General features: G+C 42.3%; 1 pseudogene; it reads right to left on the bottom strand.

Moving 5' to 3' along the window:
- Positions 1-4,348: 4,348 nt before the first annotated feature.
- On the bottom strand, positions 4,349-4,813 carry LOC127348483 (putative 4-hydroxy-4-methyl-2-oxoglutarate aldolase 2; annotated as a pseudogene).
- Positions 4,814-25,389: the final 20,576 nt, after the last annotated feature.

Here is a 25,389-nt window from a genome sequence, read left to right as displayed (position 1 = left end):
TCTGTAGCGTTCCTGATATTATATGTAGATGACATATTATTGATTGGGAATGATATAGAACTATTAAGCAGTGTAAAAGGTTATTGGAATAAAAGTTTTTCAATGAAAGACCTTGGTGAAGCATCGTACATATTAGGCATCAAGATTTATAGAGATAGATCAAGACGCCTAATAGGGCTTTCACAAAGTATATATCTGGACAAGATTCTAAAGAAGTTTAGAATGGACGAAAGTAAGAAAGGGTTCTTACCTATGTTACCAGGTAAGGTCTTGAGTAAGACTCAAGGACCGGCTACGGCACAAGAAAGAGAGAGGATGAATCAGATCCCCTATGCCTCGGCAGTAGGCTCTATCATGTATGCCATGCTATGTACTAGACCGGATATAGCACATGCAGTTAGTTTGACTAGCAGATATCAAAGTGATCCAGGAATGGAACACTGGACAGCGGTCAAGAATATCCTAAAGTACTTGAAAAGAACTAAGGATATGTTTCTTTGTTATGGAGGTAACCAAGAGATCGTTGTAACCAGTTACACCGATGCAAGTTGGAACACTGATCCTGATGACTCTAAGTCTCAGTCTAGGTACGTGTTTATATTGAATGGTGCTGCAGTAAGCTGGTCAAGCTCGAAGCGGTGCACGGTGGTGAAGTCTTCAACAGAATCAGAGTACATAGCGGCTTCAGGGGCTTCATCAGAAGCGGTATGGATGAAGAGGTTCATTGTAGAGCTCGGTGTGGTTCCTAGTGCATTGGACCCACTAGTCATCTATTGTGACAACATGGGTGCCATCGCCAATGCACAAGAACCAAGGTCACACAAGAGGCTGAAGCATATCAAGCTGCGTTATCATTCGATTCGCGAGTACATCGAAGATGGAGAAGTAAAGATTTGCAAAGTACACACTGATCTGAATGTAGCAGATTCGTTGACTAAAGCTCTCCCTAGGGCAAAGCATGACCAACACCAGAATGCCATGGGTGTTAGGTGCCTTACAATGTAATCTAGATTATTGACTCTAGTGCAAGTGGGAGACTGTTGGAGATATGCCCAAGAGGCAATAATAAAAGTGGTTATTATATATCTTTGTGTTTATGATAAATGTTTATATATCATGCTATAATTGTATTAACCGAAACATTGATACATGTGTGTTATGTAAACAACAATGAGTCCCTAGTAAGCCTCTTAACTAGCTTGTTGATTAATAGATGATCATAGTTTCATGATCATGAACATTGGATGTTATTAATAACAAGGTTATGTCATTATATGAATGATGTAATGGACACACCCAATTAAGCGTAGCATAAGATCACGTCATTAAGTTATTTGCTATAAGCTTTCAATACATAGTTACCTAGTCCTTATGACCATGAGATCATGTAAATCACTTATACCGGAAAGGTACTTTGATTACATCAAAGGCCACTGCGTAAATGGGTGGTTATAAAGATGGGATTAAGTATCCGGAAAGTATGAGTTGAGGCATATGGATCAACAGTGGGATTTGTCCATCCCGATGACGGATAGATATACTCTGGGCCCTCTCGGTGGAATGTCGTCTAAATAGCTTGCAAACATATGAATGGTTCATAAGAGACCACATACCACGGTACGAGTAAAGAGTACTTGTCAGGAGACGAGGTTGAACAAGGTATAGAGATATCGATGATCAAACCTCGGACAAGTAAAATATCGCGTGACAAAGGGAATCGGTATCGTATGTGAATGGTTCATTCGATCACTAAAGTCATCGTTGAATATGTGGGAGCCATTATGGATCTCCAGATCCCACTATTGGTTATTGGTCGGAGAGAGTTCTCAACCATGTCCGAATAGTTCGCGAACCGTAGGGTGACACACTTAAGGTTTGATGTCGTTTTAGTAGATATTGAATATGGAATGGAGTTTGAAGTTTTGTTCGGAATCTCGGATGGGATCTAGGACATCACGAGGAGTTCCGTAATGGTCCGGAGAATAAGATTCATATATAGGAAGTCATTTTATAAGTTTGAAAATGATTCAGTGCATTTATGGAAGGTTCTAGAAGGTTCTAGAGAAGTCTGGGTGGAGTCCCAGGTGGACTCCACCAAGGGTGGCCGGCCACCACCCCTCATGGAAGGGTGGGAGTCCCACCTCAAGTGGGAATCCCACCTTGGGTAGGTTTCCCTACACATGGAAGGTTTTGGGTTGGAGTCTTATTCAAAAACTTGTAGTCCAACACTTGGGGGTTCCACCTATATAATGAGGAGCAAGGGGAGGGGGCCGGCCACCTCAAGCCAAAGCCTTGGCCGCACCCCATAGTGGCCGGCCACTCCCTCTCCCAAACCCTAGCCGCCCCAGCTCCTCCACCTCTCCCGCAAACGCTTAGCGAAGCTCTGCCGGAGATCTCCATCGATACCGCCACCACGCCGTCGTGCTGCCGGGATTCAAGGAGGAGCTACTACTTCCGCTGCCCGCTAAAACGGGGAGAAGGACGTCATCTTCATCAACACCGAACGTGTGACCGAGTACGGAGGTGCTGCCAGATTGTGGCACCGTCAAGATCTTCTACGCGCTTTTGAAAGCGGCAAGTGATCATCTTCTGCAACAACGAAAGCCTCCTCTCGTAGGCTTTGGAAATCTTCAAGGGTTAGTCTCGTTCATCCCCTCGTTGCTACCGTCTTGTAGATTGCATCTTGGCTTGGATTGCGTTCTCGCGATAGGAAATTTTTTGTTTTATATGCTACGGATCCCTACACTGGCTTGCGCTGCTCGTACGTCGGGGAGTAGAGGTTGTTGGGGTTGAAGCCGCCATGCGGCAGCCCATCCTGGTAGTGGGGCGACAAGTTAGGCGTCACGCACCCGGGAGTGCTAAAGGGACCGTCGTTGTAGAAGGCGGAGGACGACGGAGAGAACACTCCCGGAACGTACACCGACACGTTCGTACTATATGGGCTCGCGTTGGTGGCGGCGAGACACCCGGCCATTAAGTGTTGGTGCTAGCGCTCCGCCACGGCCTTTTTCTCCTGCTCCGCCGCCCTCCGTCCTTTCCGCTCCGCCGTCAATAGCTTCCGGCGCAGACAGTCTTGCTGCCATTGATCGTCGGTCCATCCTTCCGGCTTCATCTTCGGAGCCGGCGCTTTCCGCGCCTTCGCGAATGGCGCTTTCGCCCTTTTCGTCGCATTGCCCGGCGGCTTCTTGGCCGCTTTCTTGGCCATCTTTTTGGGGGCTATCGGCGGCGCCATGGAATGGGGAGAGGGTAGCGGCGACGGGTGGACGGCGGGAGAGGGTAGCGGCGGCGGGTGGATGGCGGGAGGGAGAAACAAATCAGCGGGATAGGAGAAATGAATCGGCGGCGGAATATGTGTTGGGAGGCCAGAAATTCGCGGCGGGATAGGCGCGATATGGCGGGAGGGGCGGGATTTGGTGGGAATGGGAGACGATTTTTCACTGAGCCGCTGACGCGTCGGACCCGCGTTGGTTCGCCTCGCTTTTCGTTGTGTCCGGCGTCCCCGGAGCGTCCCCTGTGGGACGGGGACGGGCTCGGGGTGTCGGACACCGTATCGGGCCGCGCCGGACAAAAATGGGCTTTGGGGGACGCGGCTGGAACGGTTTTTTTGGCCCGGCGCGCCCCAAATCTCTTTGGGGGACGCTTTGGGGGACGCGACTGGAGATGCTCTAAGTAGACTTCACTACATAGACTGCGTCGGCCCTATTTCTAGTTCCAGATCCTGCGATTACATTGATCAGATTTAATTGGTGCATACGAGTGCCATTTCATCAAATCTTTTATCCCTCAATGATCAATAAGAGCACATTTCCGATCTTATATCATTGATAAACTGGGACCCCAGTAGTCGAGCTATGCCTTTGTAAGAGGTGTTAGGCTCCTGTATATATACGCGCTCACCCGATGCTTCCAGTGGATGCTTCCAGTGTTTGCTTCGTGCGATGTAAATGAGCTATTAATTAACAAGTAGTACCTTGGCTAGCACCACTAACCATTTGCAGCGGTCATTGACCAGGTAGACATGTATTGGGCATGGGTGGCATCAGGAACACAACTTTCTCAAGTCGCCGTACTGCCGTCCCTGCCCCAACGCCGTTGAACACCGCGAGCATCAGCTCCCCCACTTTTCTACAACACATGCTGTTTAAAGATGCGGCAGGATTCAGACGCCAACCTCGAGCTTCGACGGCATCAAATTATTATTCGCGTTCGTCAAAGCTATCTTGTTACAAAGTTCAGACCTTCAGATATAGCGGCAGCATATTCAGTTAGGGAGGACAGGCAAGCAGCAACAGCAGTCCTCACTCTTTTATGCACAGCCCAGTTCATCCCTCAATCATTTTATAGGGGATCTGTCTACACGATGAGCTCGGTCCTGGACACAAGGATCCCGTCGGCGTCGGCGTATAGCCACTCGCCGTCGCAGACCCTGGTTCCCGCTAAGGCCACCGGCGCGTGCTTCTCGCCCATCCCCTTCTTGTTGGACTTCATCGGGTGCGAGCCAAGCGCGCGCACGCCCACGTCGCAGCCGTCGATCTCGTCCACGTCTCGGATGCACGCGTTCACCACGATGCCTGCCCACCCGTTGTTTTGTGCCAGCTGCGCGAGGTTCCCGCCCAGGATGGCGCATCGCAGGCTGCTGCCGCCGTCCACCACCAGCACCCGGCCCTGCCCCTTCTCCTCCAGGAACTCGCTACGTTGTCCACGAACACCTTGAGCGTCTCGACGGGGCCTGCGAAGACCTGCCCGCTGGTGATCAGGTGCGAGTTTGCGTCGCAGACCTCCGCCGTGGCCAGTGGCAACTCTGCCATCTTCTTAGCTTCAGACCTGCATTATGCCATTGAAAGAAGATAAATCATTAGCGCTGAGCGAGGGCAACCATTGTCAACAGGAGTAAGCAAGGCTGGTCAGTCAATCACCAATTCAGCATACCCACATAAGCAAATTATAGGCAATTAAGTTCTTAACACGGCCGTAAGGAAGACATCTTCAGTTATACAGCTTAACAGTTATACAGATCTCAAACAGGAATGGTTCTTAATTTCCATTTAACAAGCATCAGAAAATTCTTCCTTCTTTGGGACTGCATATTAAACAAAAAAATGAAACTGATGACATCACTCCTAACATCACTGGGGTTTGTTTCACAAAATATTCGTGTTCCAGTTATGTTTCAGATTTGTTCCAGTTCATTCATCTATCATTTTACAGGGGTATGTCTAGTGTCTACACGATGAGCTCGGTCCTGGAGACGAGGATCCCGTCGGTATGGGAAACCATCTGGTTTTCTGTAACGGGAAACACTTGGAAAGAAGGACTAGTCAGAGCTATGCAAGAAGCAATTTCCCGTCTGTGTGGACAAAATGAAAACAAGATCAAGAACACTCGCTTCATCTACTACCCAAGACATGACTCCATGGGAAGATCGATGACCATGCCACCACACCCGGAGATGAACCACTATGTAGCACATCAGGACTTCAGGTTGTACAAAACCCGCAGGGATTTGGACAACGGCCTAGCCTCTCGCCAAGCACATCACCCGTGAAGACGAAGAACCCACCCTGAAGAGTAGTATCACCCCAGCACTTAAGTAGGTGTGAGTTGTATCAGGATCCCCTTGTATCGTAGAACGAATGAATGGTTCTTCAAACCAACGGTGTGTTAGCTTTGTAATGTATGATGCTTGGTATGAATGAAAAAGTGTTGTTGGTTTTTACCTCCGCAACACTACTCAAATTTTCAAGTTATGAACTTTTTACACCGTAACAAAACAAACCTTAGAAATTTCCCTCTTATCTTATCATCTACCTCACTGTCCAGATGGCCCCACCAACCCGCAACGCCACCCAGGATGCCATGATGCAACTGTTGCAGACAATGATGGCAGACCGAGAAGCCGAGAGAGCTGAACGCCAAGCCAACATTGCTGCACTACAGCAGCTTGCTCAGAACAACAACGGCCATGGAAACCACGACCACCCGGGGTCAAAGTTGAAGAACTTTCAGAACACCAACCCACCCATGTTCAACAAGACTGAAGAGCCCCTAGATGCTGATGACTGGCTCCAGACAATGGAGAACAACCTAGAAGTTGCGGGAGTAGAAGCCGCAGAGAAAGTACTGTTCGCCACCCACTACCTGTCAGGACCTGCACGAGCCTGGTGGACAAGCGCCCGCGCAATGAATGCGGGACAAATGATGACCTGGGAAGACTTCAAGACTAAGTTTAGCAAATACCATGTGCCCCAAGGACTGATTAAGAAGATGAGAGACGAGTTCCGCGAACTCAAGCAAGGAAGAATGTCCGTGGTGGAATACCGCGACAGGTTCCTCACCCTGTCAAGGTACGCCCCGGATGAGACCGACACCAATGAGAAGCGGAAGGAAAGATTTCTGAACGGACTACATGACGAGATGCAAACTGTGTTAGTAAACATTCCGTTCGCTGACCTCGAAGCCCTAGTGGACTCAGCCATTCAGATGGAAGGGAAGCTGCATCAAGCCAACGAGAACCGCAAGAGAAGAATGATGAACCAGAATGGGCCCAACAATGCCCAGAAGTACCGCAACAACTCCTCTGGAGGATTCACCCCGAGATACAACAAGCCAACCGCTCAGAATTATCGACCCAACTACACCAACAACAACGGAGGACCCCCAAAGCCCGGAGGCAACAACAACAACAATCACAACTGAGTTGTGGGAATGACACTAATGTTCCCACTTGAGTTAAGTTAGGCAAATGAAAAGTCTTGGTTTACTAAAGTGCTTATGAAATAAAACTGGCTTTATGCAAATGAAACTAGAGCTTAGCATCCCCTTCCATAGTTGATAATACTTACCTTAGTATTAGTTTGCGAGTACTTTAAAGTACTCATGGCTTTGTCCCTGGCTATTCAAATGGCCAGACTATGAAGAGGAGTACCAGAACCCGGAAGAAGGACAGCAGGACGTCTACGACAACTAGGATCACTCCTGACGTCAACAGTTGCTTGTGGAATAGATGGACTACTACTACGCTACTTCGCTTCCGCTATGTGTTTTGTAATTGATCAATAGATCATCTACTATTGTAATGAGACTGGATCATATGATCCTTTGTTGTAAGACAATTACGATGTTGTAATGAATGATGTTCTGTGATATCAATCTATTATGTCTCGCAAAAACAGTATTCCTGGGATTGTGATGAAGGGCATAATAGGCATCTGGATCTAAAAATCCGGGTGTTGACAGGAAATATTCTCGGAATTGGACGAAACAAAAGCCCACGGTCTTATTTTCCATGGAGCCTTCCAGAAGTCCGAAGAGGAGACGAAGAGGGGCGACGAGGCGGCCACACCCTAGGGTTGGCCGCGCCTCCTTATGGGGTGGGCCCCTCGAGCGTCCCCCGACTCTGGCCCTTCGCCTATATAATCTCTCCGTCGCGAAAACCCTAGTACCGAGAGCCACGATACGAGAAAACATACTGAGACGCTGCCGCCGTCAACCTCATCTCGGGAGGTTCTGAAGATCGCCTCTGGCACCCTGCCGGAGAGGGGAATCATCAACGGAGGGCTCTATATCACCATGCCCACCTCCGGACTGATGCGTGAGTAGTTCTTCCTTGGACTATGTGTCCATAGCAGTAGCTAGATGGTTGTCTTCTCCTCTTGTGCTATCGTGTTTAGATCTTGTGAGCTGCCTATCATGATCAAGCTCATCTATTTGTAATGCTACATGTTGTGTTTGTTGGGATCCGATGAATATGGAATACTATGTCAAGTTGATTATTGATCTATCATATATGTGTTGTTTATGATCTTGTATGCTCTCCGTTGCTAGTAGAGGCTCTGGCCAAGTTGATACTTGTAACTCCAAGAGGAATTATTTATGCTCGATAGTGGGTTCATGCCTCCATTGAATCTGGGACAGTGACAGAAAGTTCTAAGGTTGTGGATGTGGTGTTGCAACTAGGGATAAAACATCAATGCTTTGTCTAAGGATATTTGTATTGTTTACATTACGCACAGTACTTAATGCAATTGTCTGTTGTTTGCAACTTAATACTGGAAGGGGTGCGGATGCTAACCCGAAGGTGGACTTTTTAGGCATAGATGCATGCTGGATAGCGGTCTATGTTCTTTGTCGTAATGCCCTAAGTAAATCTCATATTAGTCATCATGATATGTATGTGCATTGTTATGCCATCTTTATTTGTCAATTGCCCAACTGTAATTTGTTCACCCAACATGCTATTTATCTTATTGGAGAGACACCACTAGTGAACTGTGGACCCCGGTCCATTCTTTTACATCTGAAATACAATCTACTGCAATCACTATTCTCTGTTGTTCTTTGCAAACAAACATCATTCTCCACACCATACGTTTAATCCTTTGTTTACAGCAAGCCGGTGAGATTGACAACCTCATTGTTAAGTTGGGGCAAAGTATTTTGATTGTGTTGTGCAGGTTCCACGTTGGCGCCGGAATCCCTAGTGTTGCGCCGCACTACACTCCTTCACCAACAACCTTCACGTGACCTTCATCTCCTACTGGTTCGATAACCTTGGTTTCTTACTGAGGGAAAACTTGCTGTTGTACGCATCACACCTTCCTCTTGGGGTTCCCAACGGACGTGTGCTTTACCGTCACAAGCAACTCTTTTTCTCACATCCAATCTCTTTACTTTGTTTATTGTCTTACTTTATTTTATTTTCTGTCTTGTTTCCTTTCTTTATATCAAAAAACACAAAAAAATTAGTTACTTGTTTTACTTTATTTAATTCGATTTTGCTTCGTTTATTTTTATTATTGCTAAAATGAGTAATCCTGAAGTTGAAGTTCGTTCGTTTAAGCAACAAGGGGGAGAGAGTTTTAAAGATGCTTGGTATAGAATTAGTGATGCTCATCATAGGTGCACTAAGAAACACTCCACTATTATCCTCCTTAGGAACTTTTATGTTGGTATCTCTAGCTGGAATAGGTATGTTCTTGATACTCTTGCGGGAGGTAATTTCCTAGGCACTCCTGCTTTAGAAGCTAGTTGCATTATTGAGTGTCTAGTTGGAATACCACCTGTTAATGAAGCTAAAATTGAAATATCTCTTGAGGATGTCATGAAAAAGTTGGAGGCCATAGAGAAAAATCTTCCAAGTAGTGAGACTAAATTGGAAATATTACTTGATAACACTGATAAACTTGATAAATCTCTAGGAGTAATTAATGAAAGAGTTGTTGTCTTAGAAACTTATGCTATCCATGATAATCAAACCCATGGGATTGGTGAACTTGAAGAAGCTATGGGAACCTTGGGTTCAATTTTTTCTTCTCTTAAGTTTAAGGAGAAATCTTATGTGGGTAAGGAGCAAAAGTTCATGTATGTCTCTAAGATGCCTAAGCCAAAGAATTATTATAAGCCTAAAATTAATAAAGCCCTTAGTACCACTATGGGAAATTTAGATAATGGAGCATCTAAGATACCTATTATGACAAGTTGTGTTTTTAAGGAAAATTATTATGTTGATGCTTCTTCTCTAGATGTTACTTGATTTACACTTTCTGCGCCTAGCTGAAAGGTGTTAAAGAAAAGCGCTTATGGGAGATAACCCATTATTTTATTTATGCAATTTTTGTTTTATATTTGAGTCAAGGTGTTTGTTACTACTGTAGCAATACCTTCGTATCTTTATTTTATTGCATTTTTGTGCCAAGTAAAGTCTTTGATAGTAAGGTTGATACTAGATTTGGATTTGTGCGCAGAAACAGATTTCTAGCTGTCACGAATTTGAGTAGATCTCTCTGTAGGAAACTCAAAAAAATCTGCGAAAATTCATGAGTAATCCTCAGATATGTACGCAAATTTCATTCAATTTGAGCTTCTTCATCTGAGCATGTTAAGTGTCTCGAAAAAATTCATCTTTACGGACTGTTCTGTTTTGACAGATTCTGCCTTTTATTTCACATTGCCTCCTTTACTGTGTTTGAGTGGATTTCTTTGCTCCATTAAATTTCAGCAGCTTTGGGTAATGTCCAGAAGTGTTGGGAATGATTGTGTCCTCTCTGAACATGTGAATTTTTGATTATGCACTAACCCTCTAATGAGATTGTTTTGAGTTTGGTGTGGAGTAAGTTTTCAAGGATCAAGAGAGGAGGATGATATAATATGATCAAGAAGAGTGAAAAGCCTAAGCTTGGGGATGCCCCCGTGGTTCATCCCTGCATATTTCAAGAAGACTCAAGCATCTAAGCTTGGGGATGCCCAAGGCATCCCCTTCTTCATCGACAACTTATCAGGTCACCTCTAGTGAAACTATATTTTTATTCCGTCACATCTTATGTGCTTTACTTGGAGCGTCTGTATATTTTTATTTTTGTTTGTGTTTGAATAAATTCGGATCCTAGCATTCATTGTATGGGAGAAAGTGTAGGGATTCGTAGCATAGAAAACAAAAATTTTCCTACCGCGAGAACGCAATCCAAGCCAAGATGCAATCTAGAAGATGGGAGCAAAGAGGGGATGAACGAGACTAACCCTTGAAGATTTCCAAAGCCTACAAGAGGAGGCTCTTGTTGCTGCGGTAGACGATCACTTGCATCTTTCAAACGCGCGTAGAAGATCTTGATCACGGTGCCACGATCGGGCAGCACCTCCATACTCGGTCACACGTTCGATGTTGATGAAGACGACGTCCTTCTCCCCGTTCCAGCGGGTAGCAGAAGTAGTGGCTCCTCCTTGAATCCGGCAGCACGACGGCGTGGTGGCGGTGGCGATAGAGAACTTCGGCGGAGCTTCGCTAAGCGTGCGGGAGAGGTGGAGGAGAGAGGGGGCGGCTAGGGTTTGGGAGAGGGGTGGCCGGCCACTATGGGGTGCGGCCTCCTTGAGGGCTTGTGGTGGCCGGCCCCCTCCCCTAAGCCCCTCATTATATAGGTGGATCCCCAAGTGTTGGACTACAAGTCTTCGAATAAGACCCCAACACAAGAACCTTCCATGTAGTAGGGAAACCTACCCAAGGTGAGACTCCCACCCAAGTAGGATTCCCACCCTTCCATGAAGGGGGGTGGCCAGCCCCCTTAGGTGGAGTCCACCTTGGACTCCCCCACTAGGGTTGGCCGGCCATGGGGAGGTGGAGTTCCTCCGGGACTCCTCCTTCCTTAGTGATTCCTTCCGGACTTTTCTAGAACCTTCTAGAACCTTCCGTAAAATCACCGGATCATTTTCAAACTTATAAAATGACTTCCTATATATGAATCTTATTCTCCGGACCATTCCAGAACTCCTTATGATGTCCGGGCTCCCATCCGAGACTTCGAACAATACTTCGAACTCCATTCCATATTCAAGTTCTACCATTTCAACATCAAACCTTAAGTATGTCACCCTACGGTTCGCGAACTATGTGGACATGAGTGAGAACTCTCTCCGACCAATAACCAATAGCGGGATCTGGAGATCCGTAATGGCTCCCACATATTCAACAATGACTTTAGTGATCGAATGAACCATTCACATACGATACCAATTCCCTTTGTCACGCGATATTTTACTTGTCCGAGGTTTGATCATCGGTATCACTCTATACCTTGTTCAACCTCGTCTCCTGACAAGTACTCTTGACTCGTACCGTGGTATGTTGTCTTTTATGAACTTATTCATATGCTTGCAAGCATTAGACGACATTCCACCGAGAGGGCCCAGAGTATATCTATCCATCATCGGGATGGACAAATCCCACTGTTGATCCATATGCCTCAACTCATACTTTCCAGATACTTAATCCCACCTTTATAACCACCCATTTACGCAGTGGCGTTTGATGTAATCAAAGTACCTTTCCGGTATAAGTGATTTACATGATCTCATGGTCATAAGGACTAGGTAACTATGTATTGAAAGCTTATAGCAAATAACTTAATGACGTGATCTTATGCTACGCTTAATTGGGTGTGTCCATTACATCATTCATATAATGACATAGCCTTGTTATTAATAACATCCAATGTTCATGATCACGAAACCATGATCATCTATTAATCAACAAGCTAGTTATACAAGAGGCTTACTAGGGACTCTTTGTTGTTCATATAACACACATGTATCAATGTTTCGGTTAATACAATTATAGCATGGTATGCAAACATTATCATAAACACAAAGATATATTATAATAACCATTTTATTATTGCCTCTTGGGCATATCTCCAACAGTCTCCCACTTGCACTAGAGTCAATAATCTAGTTTACATTTGTAAAGATATAACACCTTGGCCTTCCGGTGCTTTATCATGTTTTGCTCACAGGAAAAGTTTTAGTCAATGATTCTGACATGCTCAGAAACGTACGTATTTTGCAATTCATTTTCGTCTCAACGCATCACTCATTTCCAAATGAGCCGGCATTAAATATGTTTGGTCTTCTGGTGGAACCTTAATTCCGCGGTCTGAAATATATCACTAATATTGTCACACACAATATAGCTTCAAAGTTCTGACTCTGTCGGAACTACACCAAGTTCTCAAAGAACCTCTTGACTTAACATCTTCTGTCATTGTCAAAACAATGACATACTCTGCCTTCTTTTGTAGAATCCGTCACAATATTTAGAACTCTTCTAAATCTAGCATAGACAACTTCTAGCTCATTGTGCTACCTTTTAAACAACACTTAGTCTAATTTGAGATTGAAATTTTATTTTCATATGTGACAAAACAAATATAGGTGCAACACCTTACAGCGATTTGTTTGTCTTTTCTCCATACAAAACTATATATATATATCCTTGGTTCTTCTTAAGTACTCAAGAATATTCTTTACTGTTTTTCAATGATCATCACATGAATCATTCTGGTACATGCTCATAACATTTTTTAAGAGCACAGGACATCTGAATGTGTACATATTATTCGTGATCTATAATCACTCATGTGTTTTTACTCATTGAGTGTCAGATACACTCAAGTCTTGTTAAAACTTCACATGACTAGAACATTTTCTTAATATTTCTATATTGAACTATTTCAATATCCATTCTATGTAGTTTGACTTAAACTTATTATGTGTTTCAATCTATCTTCATAGATCTTGACACTAAATATGTTTTAGTCCATATCCTTTCATTAAAGTTAATACTCAATGAAATCTTTTAATCAAGTATATAATTACATCCTTTATGACCAACTATATGTCATCTACATAAAGTATTATAAATATGTCTCAGCGCTCCCACTTAATTTCTTGCAAATGCAAGCCTCTTCATCGTCTCTGATGAAATCAAAAACTCTTTGACTATTTCATCTGGTGAAGATTCCAACTCCGCGATACTCACTTCATCCAATTGAAGTTTGTATACCTATCTAGTATTCCACGGACCAGCAAAACTCTTGGTTGTATCTTGTATACACCTTTAATACACACTTCTGATAAGTAATGTATTTTGCCATCCTACTAACATATCTCATAAAAGAAATATGTAGTGATTACTAGAATAATCCACATAGACTATAAGCATTGCTACGGAAGATCTAATCTTATCATAGTCAACTCTTTGAACTTTGTCGTAAACAACTTTTCGACAAGTCAAGCTTCTTCAAGGATATTCCATCCAAGTCCATCAATTTTATAGATCCATTTACTTTCAAAAATTATTTATCTATCTTGGATTTCATGGCATATAGCCATTTTAACAGAGTCAGGGCCCATCATAACTTCTTTGTTTGTAGCTGGTTTATCATTGTTCAAAATCAATCCTTTGTCCACAAATCATTTATTTGATCACAAAGTAAACCATACCTACAAGGTTCAATATGTACTTCGATCTCCATGGCTAAAACACTTTGTAGTCATGGGAGCTATGATCGTCGTGACCGCTTCCGGAACCAATTTCCGATGCTGTGCTACTCTGATCATTATGCTCAGGTTCATAAACCTTATCAAATTCTATTGTCCTCCCACTCAAATACTTCGCTAGAAAACAATTTCTTGGAAATAAGCAAGTAACATTAACAAACACTTTTGTTGTTTACTTCATAGTGGAAAGAATTCCCAATTAATTCTTTGGGATAACCAACAAAGACATTCATCCGATTTTGGTTGTAAACTCTTAGACCAAAATTTAAAGAAAGGACTATTAGGGTTTATACCCATGCCATAACCTGTATGGTGTCATTTCAACGGATCATGATGATGCTCTATTTAGTGTAAAAGTGGTAGTCTCTAAAGCATAATACAAAAAATTATAATGGCATTAATATTTTATCTTCATCATTGACCCAACAAGGTTTGGATACATCTCTCGGATACTTCATCATCACTATGATACTCCAAGAAACGTGAGTTGTAGAACAATTTCATAACTCTCTTAGATGTTCGCTAAAACTAGTAATTCAAATATTTCCACTATGATCTAATCATAGATATTTGACTTTTCAATTACGATGATTTCCACTTCATGCTGAAATTTATTTGAATCTATTCAAATGTTTCAAACTTCTTCCTTATCGAATATATCCACATATATATACTCAATTCATTGTTTGATGTTTTCATGAAGTAGAAGAATCTCCCGCACACAACTATGTCCAGTGAACCACATACATCATCATGTATGTTTTCACTAAGTTAGTTGCCCGTTCAACTCTTGGCCTATGAACGGTATTTTAGTCATTCTCTTTTTAGAAAAGATTTGCAAGCGCCAAATGATTCAAAAATCAAATGACTCCAATAATCCATTTGCATGGAGTTTCTTCATGCGTTCCTTTCCAATATGACCTAGATGGCGGTTCCACAAATAAGTGGAATTCAAATCATTTGCCTTATGACATTTTAGTGTCAGTATTATGTGTGTGTGTTTCACCATTAAGATTTATAATAACTTATCCATCGTACATGGAGTAATGTCATAATTTGAACAACTCATTGTTTTCATTTGACCAGAGCAAAATAACAATTATTAATTTCTTTATTATAAATTCTAAGGGCTAGATAGAATACCAACGATGAACATAATAACACTTTATTTTTGTTCCAGACGTGCATTCCTATCATATTCCTTGTCAGTCACTTAGGCCATTGTATTCTTGTATTGCATTGTTTTGTATGACACTTCATACCAACCAATATGGTACAAATACCCAAGAATTTCATTGTGTGACCAAACGAGGAATACAACCATAACATGTATATCATTTATATACACCTGAGCTAGACTTTCTAGTCTTTTCTTTCTTTCTGCCAAAATATCTTTTGCAGTTTCTCTTTTAGCTTTCCTCATTATTTAGAAAAACACTTCAACATCATTAACTTCTAGGTTTGTTGGTCAAATAACCAATAACCTTGAGGTTCTTACTTTGAAGTTCATCATCATATGACAAGTGTTCTAGATTTCACTATTAGTAACTTTGTAATATGATGAACAATTTCACTCATAATTTTATCCATTATATCATGACGACTTTCTGAGACCATGTCTGTGCATGCTAGGCTCGTAAAGTTTAACCTCAGTATTCACATGTGCAAATCTGGCTTGTACCCGTTGTATGCACACGTAGAATCTATAACACCCGATCATCACGTGATGCTTAGAAACGACGAGTCTTAGCAACGGTGCATACTAAGGACAATCAGTTCATGGATATGCGAATATCGTTAGTGCCCCAATAGTTGGAGGATTGGGACGCCTTGCGTCTTTAACCTTCGTACATTCCCATAAAACTTATGAGTTTATGTAGTCTCACCAAATTATATTCTATCATCTTGCAATAAGGTCTTTAGATATCACATATATCTTATACCTTGATTATTTCTGAAAACTAAATTTTCAGCTCCTTTCTTTTCAAACAGATTTGAACTTCAAGTTTCACGGAGACAAGATAACTTTAGGTACTAATTGAAACCATAGTTCTATGAATCAACAATGTGAGGTTTACTAAAAGTTTGCAATAGGACTTAATCATTTCTTGATTCTTTAACAATACGGTACGAGTCCGTAAAGTTTCTTGTCGGATTTTAACAGTATTTCTATCTCAATATCATGACTAGCGCTTGGTAGAAAAAACGGATGCCAATACTACAAATTAATTCAAAATACTACTCAGACTATGTTTATGATAATTAGTTCATGTTTTAATCTAATTACTAATGAACTCCCACTTAATACAACATCCCTCATAGTTGTTAAGTGGTACACGATCCAAATCCACTACACCAAAACCGATCATCACGTGAGATGATGTAGCTTCAATGGTGAACATCAACATGTTGATCATATCACCCATATGACTCGTGTTCAACCTTTCGGTTTCCGTTGTCCCGAGGCCATGTCTGTACATGGTAGGCTCGTCAAGCAAACCCAAGTATTCCGCGTGTGCAACATGGCTTACACCCGTTGTTTGTGAACGTTGAGTCTATCCCATCCGATCATCACGAGATGCTTCGAAACGACGAACTGTTGCAACGGTTCATACGAGGGGAGAACACTTTATTATCTTGATATTAATGTGAGGGATCATCTTATAATTCTACCGTCGTGATCTAAGCAAAATAAGATGCATAAAAGGATTAACATCACATGCAGTTCATATGTGATATGATATGGCCCTTTTGTCTTTGCGCCTTTTGATCTTCATCTCCAAATCACGGACATGATCTCCATCATCAACGGGCATGATCTCCATCATCGTCGGCGTAGCGTCAAGGTTCATGGCGCCGTCTTCATGGTTGTTCACCTCATGTAGCAACTATTACAACTACTTTGAAATACTACTCAACATAAAATTTAAAGACAACCATAAGGCTCCTGCCGGTTGCCACAATACAATAATGATCATCTCATACATATTCATCATCACATTATGGCCATATCACATCACCAAACCCTACAAAAACAAGTTAGACGTCTCTAATTTGGTTTGCATATTTTACGTGGTTTAGGGTTTTCGAGTGAGATCTAATCTACCTGCGAACATGAACCACAACGGTGATACTAGTGTTGTCAATAGAAGAGTAAATTGAATCTTCACTATAGTAGGAGAGACAGACACCCGCAAAGCCACTTATGCAATACAAGTTGCATGTCGAACGAGAAACAAGTCTCATGAACGCGGTCATGTAAAGTTAGTCTGAGCCGCTTCATCCCACTATGCCACAAAGATGCAAAGTACTCAAACTAAAGACAACAAAAGCATCAACGCCCACAAAACCATTGTGTTCTACTTGTGCAACCATCTATGCATAGACACGGCTCTGATACCACTGTAGGGATTCGTAGCATAGAAAACAAAAAATTTCATACCGCGAGAACGCAATCCAAGCCAAGATGCAATCTAGAAGATGGGAGCAAAGAGGGGATGAACGAGACTAACCCTTGAAGATTTCCAAAGCCTACAAGAGGAGGCTCTCATTGCTGCGGTAGACGATCACTTGCCGCTTTCAAAAGCGCATAGAAGATCTTGATCACGGTGCCACGATCGGGCAGCACCTCCGTACTCGGTCACACGTTCGGTGTTGATGAAGACGACGTCTTTCTCCCCGTTCCAGCTGGGAGCGGAAGTAGTGGCTCCTCCTTGAATCCGGCAGCACGATGGCGTGGTGGCGGTGGCGATGGAGAACTCCGGCGGAGCTTCGCTAAGCGTGCGGGAGAGGTGGAGGAGAGAGGGGGCGGCTACAGTTTGGGAGAGGGGTGGCCGGCCACTATGGGGTGCGGCCTCCTTGAGGGCTTGTGGTGGCCGGCCCCCTCCCCTATGCCCCTCATTATATAGGTGGATCCCCAAGTGTTGGACTACAAGTCTTAGAATAAGACCACAACACAAGAACCTTCCATGTAGTAGGAAAACCTACCCAAGGTGAGACTCCCACCCAAGTGGGATTCCCACCCTTCCATGAAGGGGGGTGGCCGGCCCCCTTAGGTGGAGTCCACCTTGGACTCCCTGATACGTCTCCAACGTATCGATAATTTCTTATGTTCCATGCTACTTTATTGATGATACCTACATGTTTTATGCATACTTTATGTCATATTTATGCATTTTCCGGCACTAACCTATTAACAAGATGCCGAAGAGCCAGTTGTTATTTTCTGCTGTTTTTGGTTTCAAAAATCCTAGTAAGGAAATATTCTCGGAATTGGACGAAATCAATGCCCAGGGGCCTATTTTTCCACGAAGCTTCCAGAAGTCCGAAGAGGAGACGAAGTGGGGCCACGAGGTGGCGACACACCAAGGCGGCGCGGCCCAAGCCCTGGCCGCGCCGGCCTAGTGTGTGGGCCCCTCGTGACGCCCCTTGACCTGCCCTTCCGCCTACTTAAAGCCTTCATCGTGAAACCCCCAGTACCAAGAGCCACGATACGGAAAACCTTCCAGAGACGTCGCTGATACGTCTCCAACGTATCTATAATTTCCGATGTTCCATGCTTGTTTTATGACAATACCAACATGTTTTGTTCACACTTTATATCATTTTTATGCGTTTTCCGGAACTAACCTATTGACGAGATGCCTAGAGGCCAGTTGCTGTTTTCTGCTGTTTTTGGTTCCAGAAAGGCTGTTCGGGCAATATTCTCGGAATTGGACGAAATCAACGCCAAACCTCCTATTTTTCCCGGAAGGCTCCAGAACACCGAAGGAGAGTCGGAGGAGTGCCAGGGGGGCCCCACACCCTAGGGTGGCGCGGCCCAAGGGGGGGGCGCGCCCCCCTATGGTGTGGCCAGCCCAGGCCCCCTCCAACTCCGATTCTTCGCCTATTTAAGCCGTCGTGACCTAAAACCTCGACACCAATTGACGAAACTCCAGAAAGACTCCAGGGGCGCCGCCACCGTCGCGAAACTCCAATTCGGGGGACAGAACTCTGTTCCGGCACCCTGCCGGGACGGGGAAGTGCCCCCGGAAGGCTTCTCCATCGACACCGCTGCCATCTCCACCGCCATCTTCATCACCGCTGCTACTCCCATGAGGAGGGAGTAGTTCTCCATCGAGGCTCGGGGCTGTACTGGTAGCTATGTGGTTAATCTCTCTCCATGTACTTCAATACAATGATCTCATGAGCTGCTTTACATGATTGAGATTCATATGAGTTTTGTATCACAATTCATCTATGTGCTACTCTAGTGATGTTATTAAAGTAGTTCTATTCCTCCTGCACGTGTGTAAAGGTGACTAGTGTGTGCACCGTGTGGTTCTTGTCGTAGGTTATGATCATGATCTCTTGTAGATTGTGGAGTTAATTATCATTATGATGGTATTGATGTGATCTATCTGGTTATGTTGATCTATCTTACACTATAAGGTTACTTAAATATGAACAAATTGTGGAGCTTGTTAACTCCGGCATTGAGGGTTCGTGTAATCCTACGCAATGCGTTCATCATCCAACAAGAGTGTAGAGTATGCATTTATCTATTCTGTTATGTGATCAATGTTGAGAGTGTCCACTAGTGAAAGTATAATCCCTAGGCCTTGTTCCTAAATACTGTTGAGTTACTACTGCTTGTTTCTTGTTTCTTGCGTTACTACTGCTGCAATACTACCACCATCAACTACACGCCAGCAAGCTATTTTCTGGCACCGTTGCTACTGCTCATATATATTCATACCACCTGTATTTCACTATCTCTTTGCCGAACTAGTGCACCTATTAGGTGTGTTGGGGACACAAGAGACTTCTTGCTTTGTGGTTGCAGGGTTGCATAAGAGGGATATCTTTGACCTCTTCCTCCCTGAGTTCGATAAACCTTGGGTGATCCACTTAAGGGAAAACTTGCTTTGCTGTTCTACAAACCTCTGCTCTTGGAGGCCCAACACATCTACAGGAAAAGGAGGGGAAGTAGACATCAAGCACTTTTCTCGGGCGCCGTTGCTTCGGGGAGGAAAGGTAAAAGGCACTCATACTCCGATTCCGTGTAAAGTACTTTTCTCGGCGCCATTGTGTTTGTGCTCGAAGCTATTTCCTTTAGATCCTGCAATTGCAACTTTTTGTTTCTTGTTTACACTAGTTAGGCATAATGGAAAACAACAAAAAAATTGGTGAGCTTTTTAGTCTTTTTCCTGATTTAGAATTGTTTGATTCGAAAATTAAAAAACCTATGGAACCTTATTTGCATGCTAGTAGCGATGTTATTAGTATGAATGCAATTACTGCTAATGCTATGAATAAGTCTAAGCTTGGGGAAGCTAGTTTTTGTGGTCTTTTTAGCTTCCCATCTTTAGGGGAGAAAATTTGTTCTGATAATGCTTTATCTCCCATATGCGATACCGCTAATGATGCTCCTGATATTTTGAATCCACCTGCTGAAAGTATTCCGTATAAAATACCTATGAAAATTATTGAACGTGTTATGGACAATCACTATAAAGGGGATGGAACTGTCCATCCTAGAGATCATTTACTGTTTTTGCACGAATTATGTGGGTTATTCAAGTGTGCAGGTATCTCTATGGATGAAGTGAGGAAGAAGCTATTCTCTGTTTCGCTGTCTGGTAAAGCGGCGCATTGGTATAAATTGTTGGAGAATAGACATTCTCTTGGTTGGGAGGAAATTGCATCTCTCTTTTATTCTAAATTTTATCCTCCGCATGAAGTGCATATTGATAGGAATTATATTTATAACTTTTATCCTCGTGATGGAGAGAGTGTTTCTCAAGCGTGGGGGAGATTGAAATCTCTAATGCTCAAATGTCCCATTCATGAGCTCCCCCGTAATGTTATTGTTAACAATTTTTATGCGAGACTTTCAGGACAACACAAGGACTATCTGGACGCGTGTTCGGAGGGATCTTTCACAAGCAAGGAGGTTGAAGCTAGGTGGGATCTCCTTGATCGGATTGAGGACAACGCTGAAGGATGGGAGAACGACAAAGGTAAAGAGTCAGGTATAAATTATGATTATGAATGCATTGAAGCTTTTATGGATACCGATAAATTTCGAAATATGAGTGCTACTTATGGTCTTGACTCTCAAGTTGCTGCGAATCTTTATAAAGCCTTTGCTTCTCATTTTGAATTACCTAAAAACAATTTTGATAAGTATCATGAACCTTTTAAAGAGGCTTGCATGAAGAATGAAATTGTTGTTAATTATTGCAATAAGCATGCTCAAACTCCTAAGAATGCTATTTCCTATAAGCATGTTAATTTTTGTGGAATACATAGACCTTGTGGAATTAATCAAATCAAAGATGAATATTGTATCCATCATGCTAATGAAAAAACTAGAAAGTGGTTTAGGGCTCTAGATGATCTTGGTAAAAAAGTTTGTGCCCTCTATCCTTTTATTTGTGAAGTTTGCCATGAAGTGGGTCATTTTAATTTTCAATGCTCCTCCAGTGATATATTGAACCCAATGAGTGCTGCAAATTTGTATTGTGATGATGAAATTACTCCTAATCAGCATGATGAACTTACTTTATTTTTGGGGTGTGAAGAATTGTCGAGAAAAATCTCTTTGTTACATATGAGTGATCTTGATATTGATGATGTCCTGCATGGGTGTTTTTCTTATTGCATTGATAATAGCCATACAAATACTTACATACAAAATATCTTAGAAGATGACACCTTGCCAAAATATGATAGGACTGCTGTGTGTTTTCAACTAATTAATGAAAAGGAGGGATTCTCCCAAGTTTCTTCTATTGTTTCTGAAAGTAAATCAGGTTATGCGGACAAGCCACCCTTCAAGCCTCTTCCACCTAAAGAAGGGAACGAGGAGAAGGAAGAGAAGAAGAAGAAGGGAACGAAGAAGAAGAAGAAGAAGAAGAAGGGGAATAAAAAGAAAGAGGTAACATCATATCCCCGCGTATATGAGATAACAATAGGTAACCGTAAGTATGTTGCTCCTAATGATTATTGTGATAATGAATCTGAATATGATGATCTTCCTATGCCCTTTACATACATTAGCAATCATGATTTGAATGAGCACACTACTTTTGATATTGCAAATCTCTGTGAAATTAATTCTGAAAATGATGACAATGTGCCTCCGATCTTTGATGATTATTATAAAGAATGCTATGATATAGGTTCTAACTATCCTTATGAAACTTGTCATAGTCATGATTGGGTTACCAAAAACAATTCTCTTAATATGCAACTTGTTTACCATGTTCAAATTCTTGATAATAATCTTGCTCCAATTACTATTAATGAGAATAACTCCTCTTATGCCAAATTTAATGATACTTCTATGCATATGAACCATGATAAGAATGTTTTAAGTGATGGGTATATTGTGGATTTCATCAATGATGCTACTGAAAGTTACTATGAGAGAGGGAAATATGGTTATATGCATCTTAATAATATTAAGTTTCCCCTCTTTATGTTGAGAATCTTGAAGTTACTCGTGTTTTATCCTCTTATGCTTGTCACTTTGTTCTTCATGAATTCATTTGTGTACAAGATTCCTCTTCATAGGAAGCATGTTAGACTTAAATTTGTTTTGAATTTGCCTCTTGAAGCTCTCTTTTGCCTCAAATACTATTTCCCGCGAATGGTTTATTAAAACTGCTGAGCCCATCTTAATGGCTATAAAGAAAGAACTTCTTGGGAGATAACCCATGTGTTATTTTGCTACAGTAATTTGTTTTATATTTGTGTCTTGGAAGTTGTTTACTACTGTAACAACCTCTCCTTATCTTAGTTTTGTGTTTTGTTGTGCCAAGTGAAGCCTCTAATCGAAGGTTGATACTAGATTTGGATTTCTGCGCAGAAACAGATTTCTATCTGTCACGAATCTGGGATTTTCTCTCTGTAGAAAAATCAGAAAAATATGCCAATTTACGTGCGTGTTCCTCAGATATGTACGCAACTTTCGTTAGTTTTGAGTTTTCTGATCTGAGCAACGGAAGTATTTATTAGAAATTCGTCTTTACGGACTGTTCTGTTTTGACAGATTCTGCCTTTTATTTCGCATTGCCTCTTTTGCTATGTGGGATGGATTTCTTTGTTCCATTAAACTCCAGTAGCTTTGGGAAATGTCCAGAAGTGTTAAGAATGATTGTGTCACCTCTGAACATGTGAGTTTTTGATTATGTACTAACCCCTCTAATGAAGTTTATGAGAAGTTTGGTGTGAAGGAAGTTTTCAAGGGTCAAGAGAGGAGGATGATATACTGCGATCAAGAAGAGTGAAAAGTCTAAGCTTGGGGATGCCCCGGTGGTTCATCCCTGCATATATCAAGAAGACTCAAGCATCTAAGCTTGGGGATGCCCAAGGCATCCCCTTCTTCATCGACAAATTATCAGGTTCCTTCTCTTGAAACTATATTTTTATTCGGTCACATCTTATGTGCTTTACTTGGAGCGTCTGTATGTTTCTTGTTTTTGTTTTTGTTTGAATAAATGCTTGTGTGGGAGAGAGACACGCTCCGCTGGTTCGTATAAACACATGTGTTCTTAGCTCATAATATTCATGGCGAAGGTTGAAACTGCTTCGTTAATTGTTATATGGTTGGAATTGGAAAATGCTACATGTAGTAATTGCTATAATGTCTTGGGTAATGTGATACTTGGCAATTGTTGTGCTCTTGTTTAAGCTTTTGCATCATATACTTTGCACCTATTAGTGAAGAAATACATAGAGCTTGTTAAAATTTGGTTTGCATGAGTGGTTTCTCTAGAGTCTAGATATTTTCTAGTGAGGTGTTTGAACAACAAGGAAGACGATGTATAGTCTTATAATGCTTGTAATATGTCTTTTATGTGAGTTTTGCTGTACCAGTTTATACTTGTGTTTGCTTCAAACAACCTTGCTAGCCTAAGCCTTGTATCGAGAGGGAATACTTCTCATGCATCCAAAATCCTTGAGCCAACCACTATGCCATTTGTGTCCACCATACCTACCTACTATGTGGTATTTCCTGCCATTCCAAAGTAAATTGCTTGAGTGCTACCTTTAAACAATTCAAAATTTATCACCTCTGATTTGTGTTAATGTTTTATAGCTCATGAGGAAGTATGTGGTGTTTAGCTTTCAACCTTGTCATTTACTTTTGACGGACTCTCATATGGACTAGTGGCACATCCGCTTATCCAATAATTTTGCAAAAAGAGCTGGCAATGGGATTCCCAGTCCCAAATTAATTAACAAAAATAGACACTCCTCCATGGTATGTGATTGTTGGACGGCACCCGAAGGATTCGGTTAGCCATGGCTTGTGTAAGCAAAGGTTGGGAGGAGTGTCATCATAATAAAACTAAAATAAAAAGGCACTCCTTCATGGTATGAGATTGTTGGCAGGCACCCGAGGATTCGGTTAGCCATGGTTTGTGAAAGAAAGGTTGGAAGGAGTGCCACCCAAAAATAAATTAATTCATGGGAGCCGCTCTTGGAAGTCCGGTTGGCGAGGTAGTTAGTGTACCTATTACCATTCGTTGACAACAACAAACACCTCTCAAAACTTTACTTTTTATGCTCTCTATATGTTTTCAAAATCAAAGCTCTATCACAAATATAGCAATCGATGCTTTCCTCTATGGAGGACCATTCTTTTACTTTCAATGTTGAGTCAGTTCACCTATTTCTCTCCACCTCAAGAAGCAAACACTTGTGTGAATTGTGCATTGATTCTTACATACTTGCATATTGCATTTGTTATATTACTCTGTATTGACAACTATCTATGAGATATACATGTTACAAGTTGAAAGCAACCGCTGAAACTTAATCTTCCATTGTGTTGCTTCAATACCTTTACTAAGAATTTATTGCTTTATGAGTAACTCTTATGCAAGACTTGTTGATGCTTGTCTCGAAAGTACTATTCATGAAAAGTCTTTGCTATATGATTCAATTGTTTACTCATTGCATTTACATTGTTTCGAATCGCTGCATTCATCTCATATGCTTTACAATGGTATGATTAAGATTATGTTGGTAGCATGTCACCTCAGAAATTATCTTTTATCGTTTACCTACTCGAGGACGAGTAGGAACTAAGCTTGGGGATGCTGATACGTCTCCAACGTATCTATAATTTCCGATGTTCCATGCTTGTTTTATGACAATACCAACATGTTTTGTTCACACTTTATATCATTTTTATGCGTTTTCCGGAACTAACCTATTGACGAGATGCCGAGAGGCCAGTTGCTGTTTTCTGCTATTTTTGGTTCCAGAAAGGCTGTTCGGGCAATATTCTCGGAATTGGACGAAATCAACGCCAAACCTCCTATTTTTCCCGGAAGGCTCCAGAACACCGAAGGAGAGTCGGAGGAGTGCCAGGGGGCCCCACACCCTAGGGTGGCGCGGCCCAAGGGGGGGGCGTGCCCCCCTATGGTGTGGCCAGCCCAGGCCCCCTCCGACTCCGATTCTTCGCCTATTTAAGCCGTCGTGACCTAAAACCTCGACACCAATTGACGAAACTACAGAAAGACTCCAGGGGCGCCGCCACCGTCGCGAAACTCCAATTCGGGGGAC

This window comes from Lolium perenne, chromosome 4, assembly GCF_019359855.2.
Source record: "Lolium perenne isolate Kyuss_39 chromosome 4, Kyuss_2.0, whole genome shotgun sequence".
NCBI classification, from domain to species: Eukaryota; Viridiplantae; Streptophyta; class Magnoliopsida; order Poales; family Poaceae; genus Lolium; species Lolium perenne.
The sequence above is the reverse complement of the archived record's forward strand: the minus strand, read 5'-3'. Positions and strand labels throughout refer to the sequence as shown.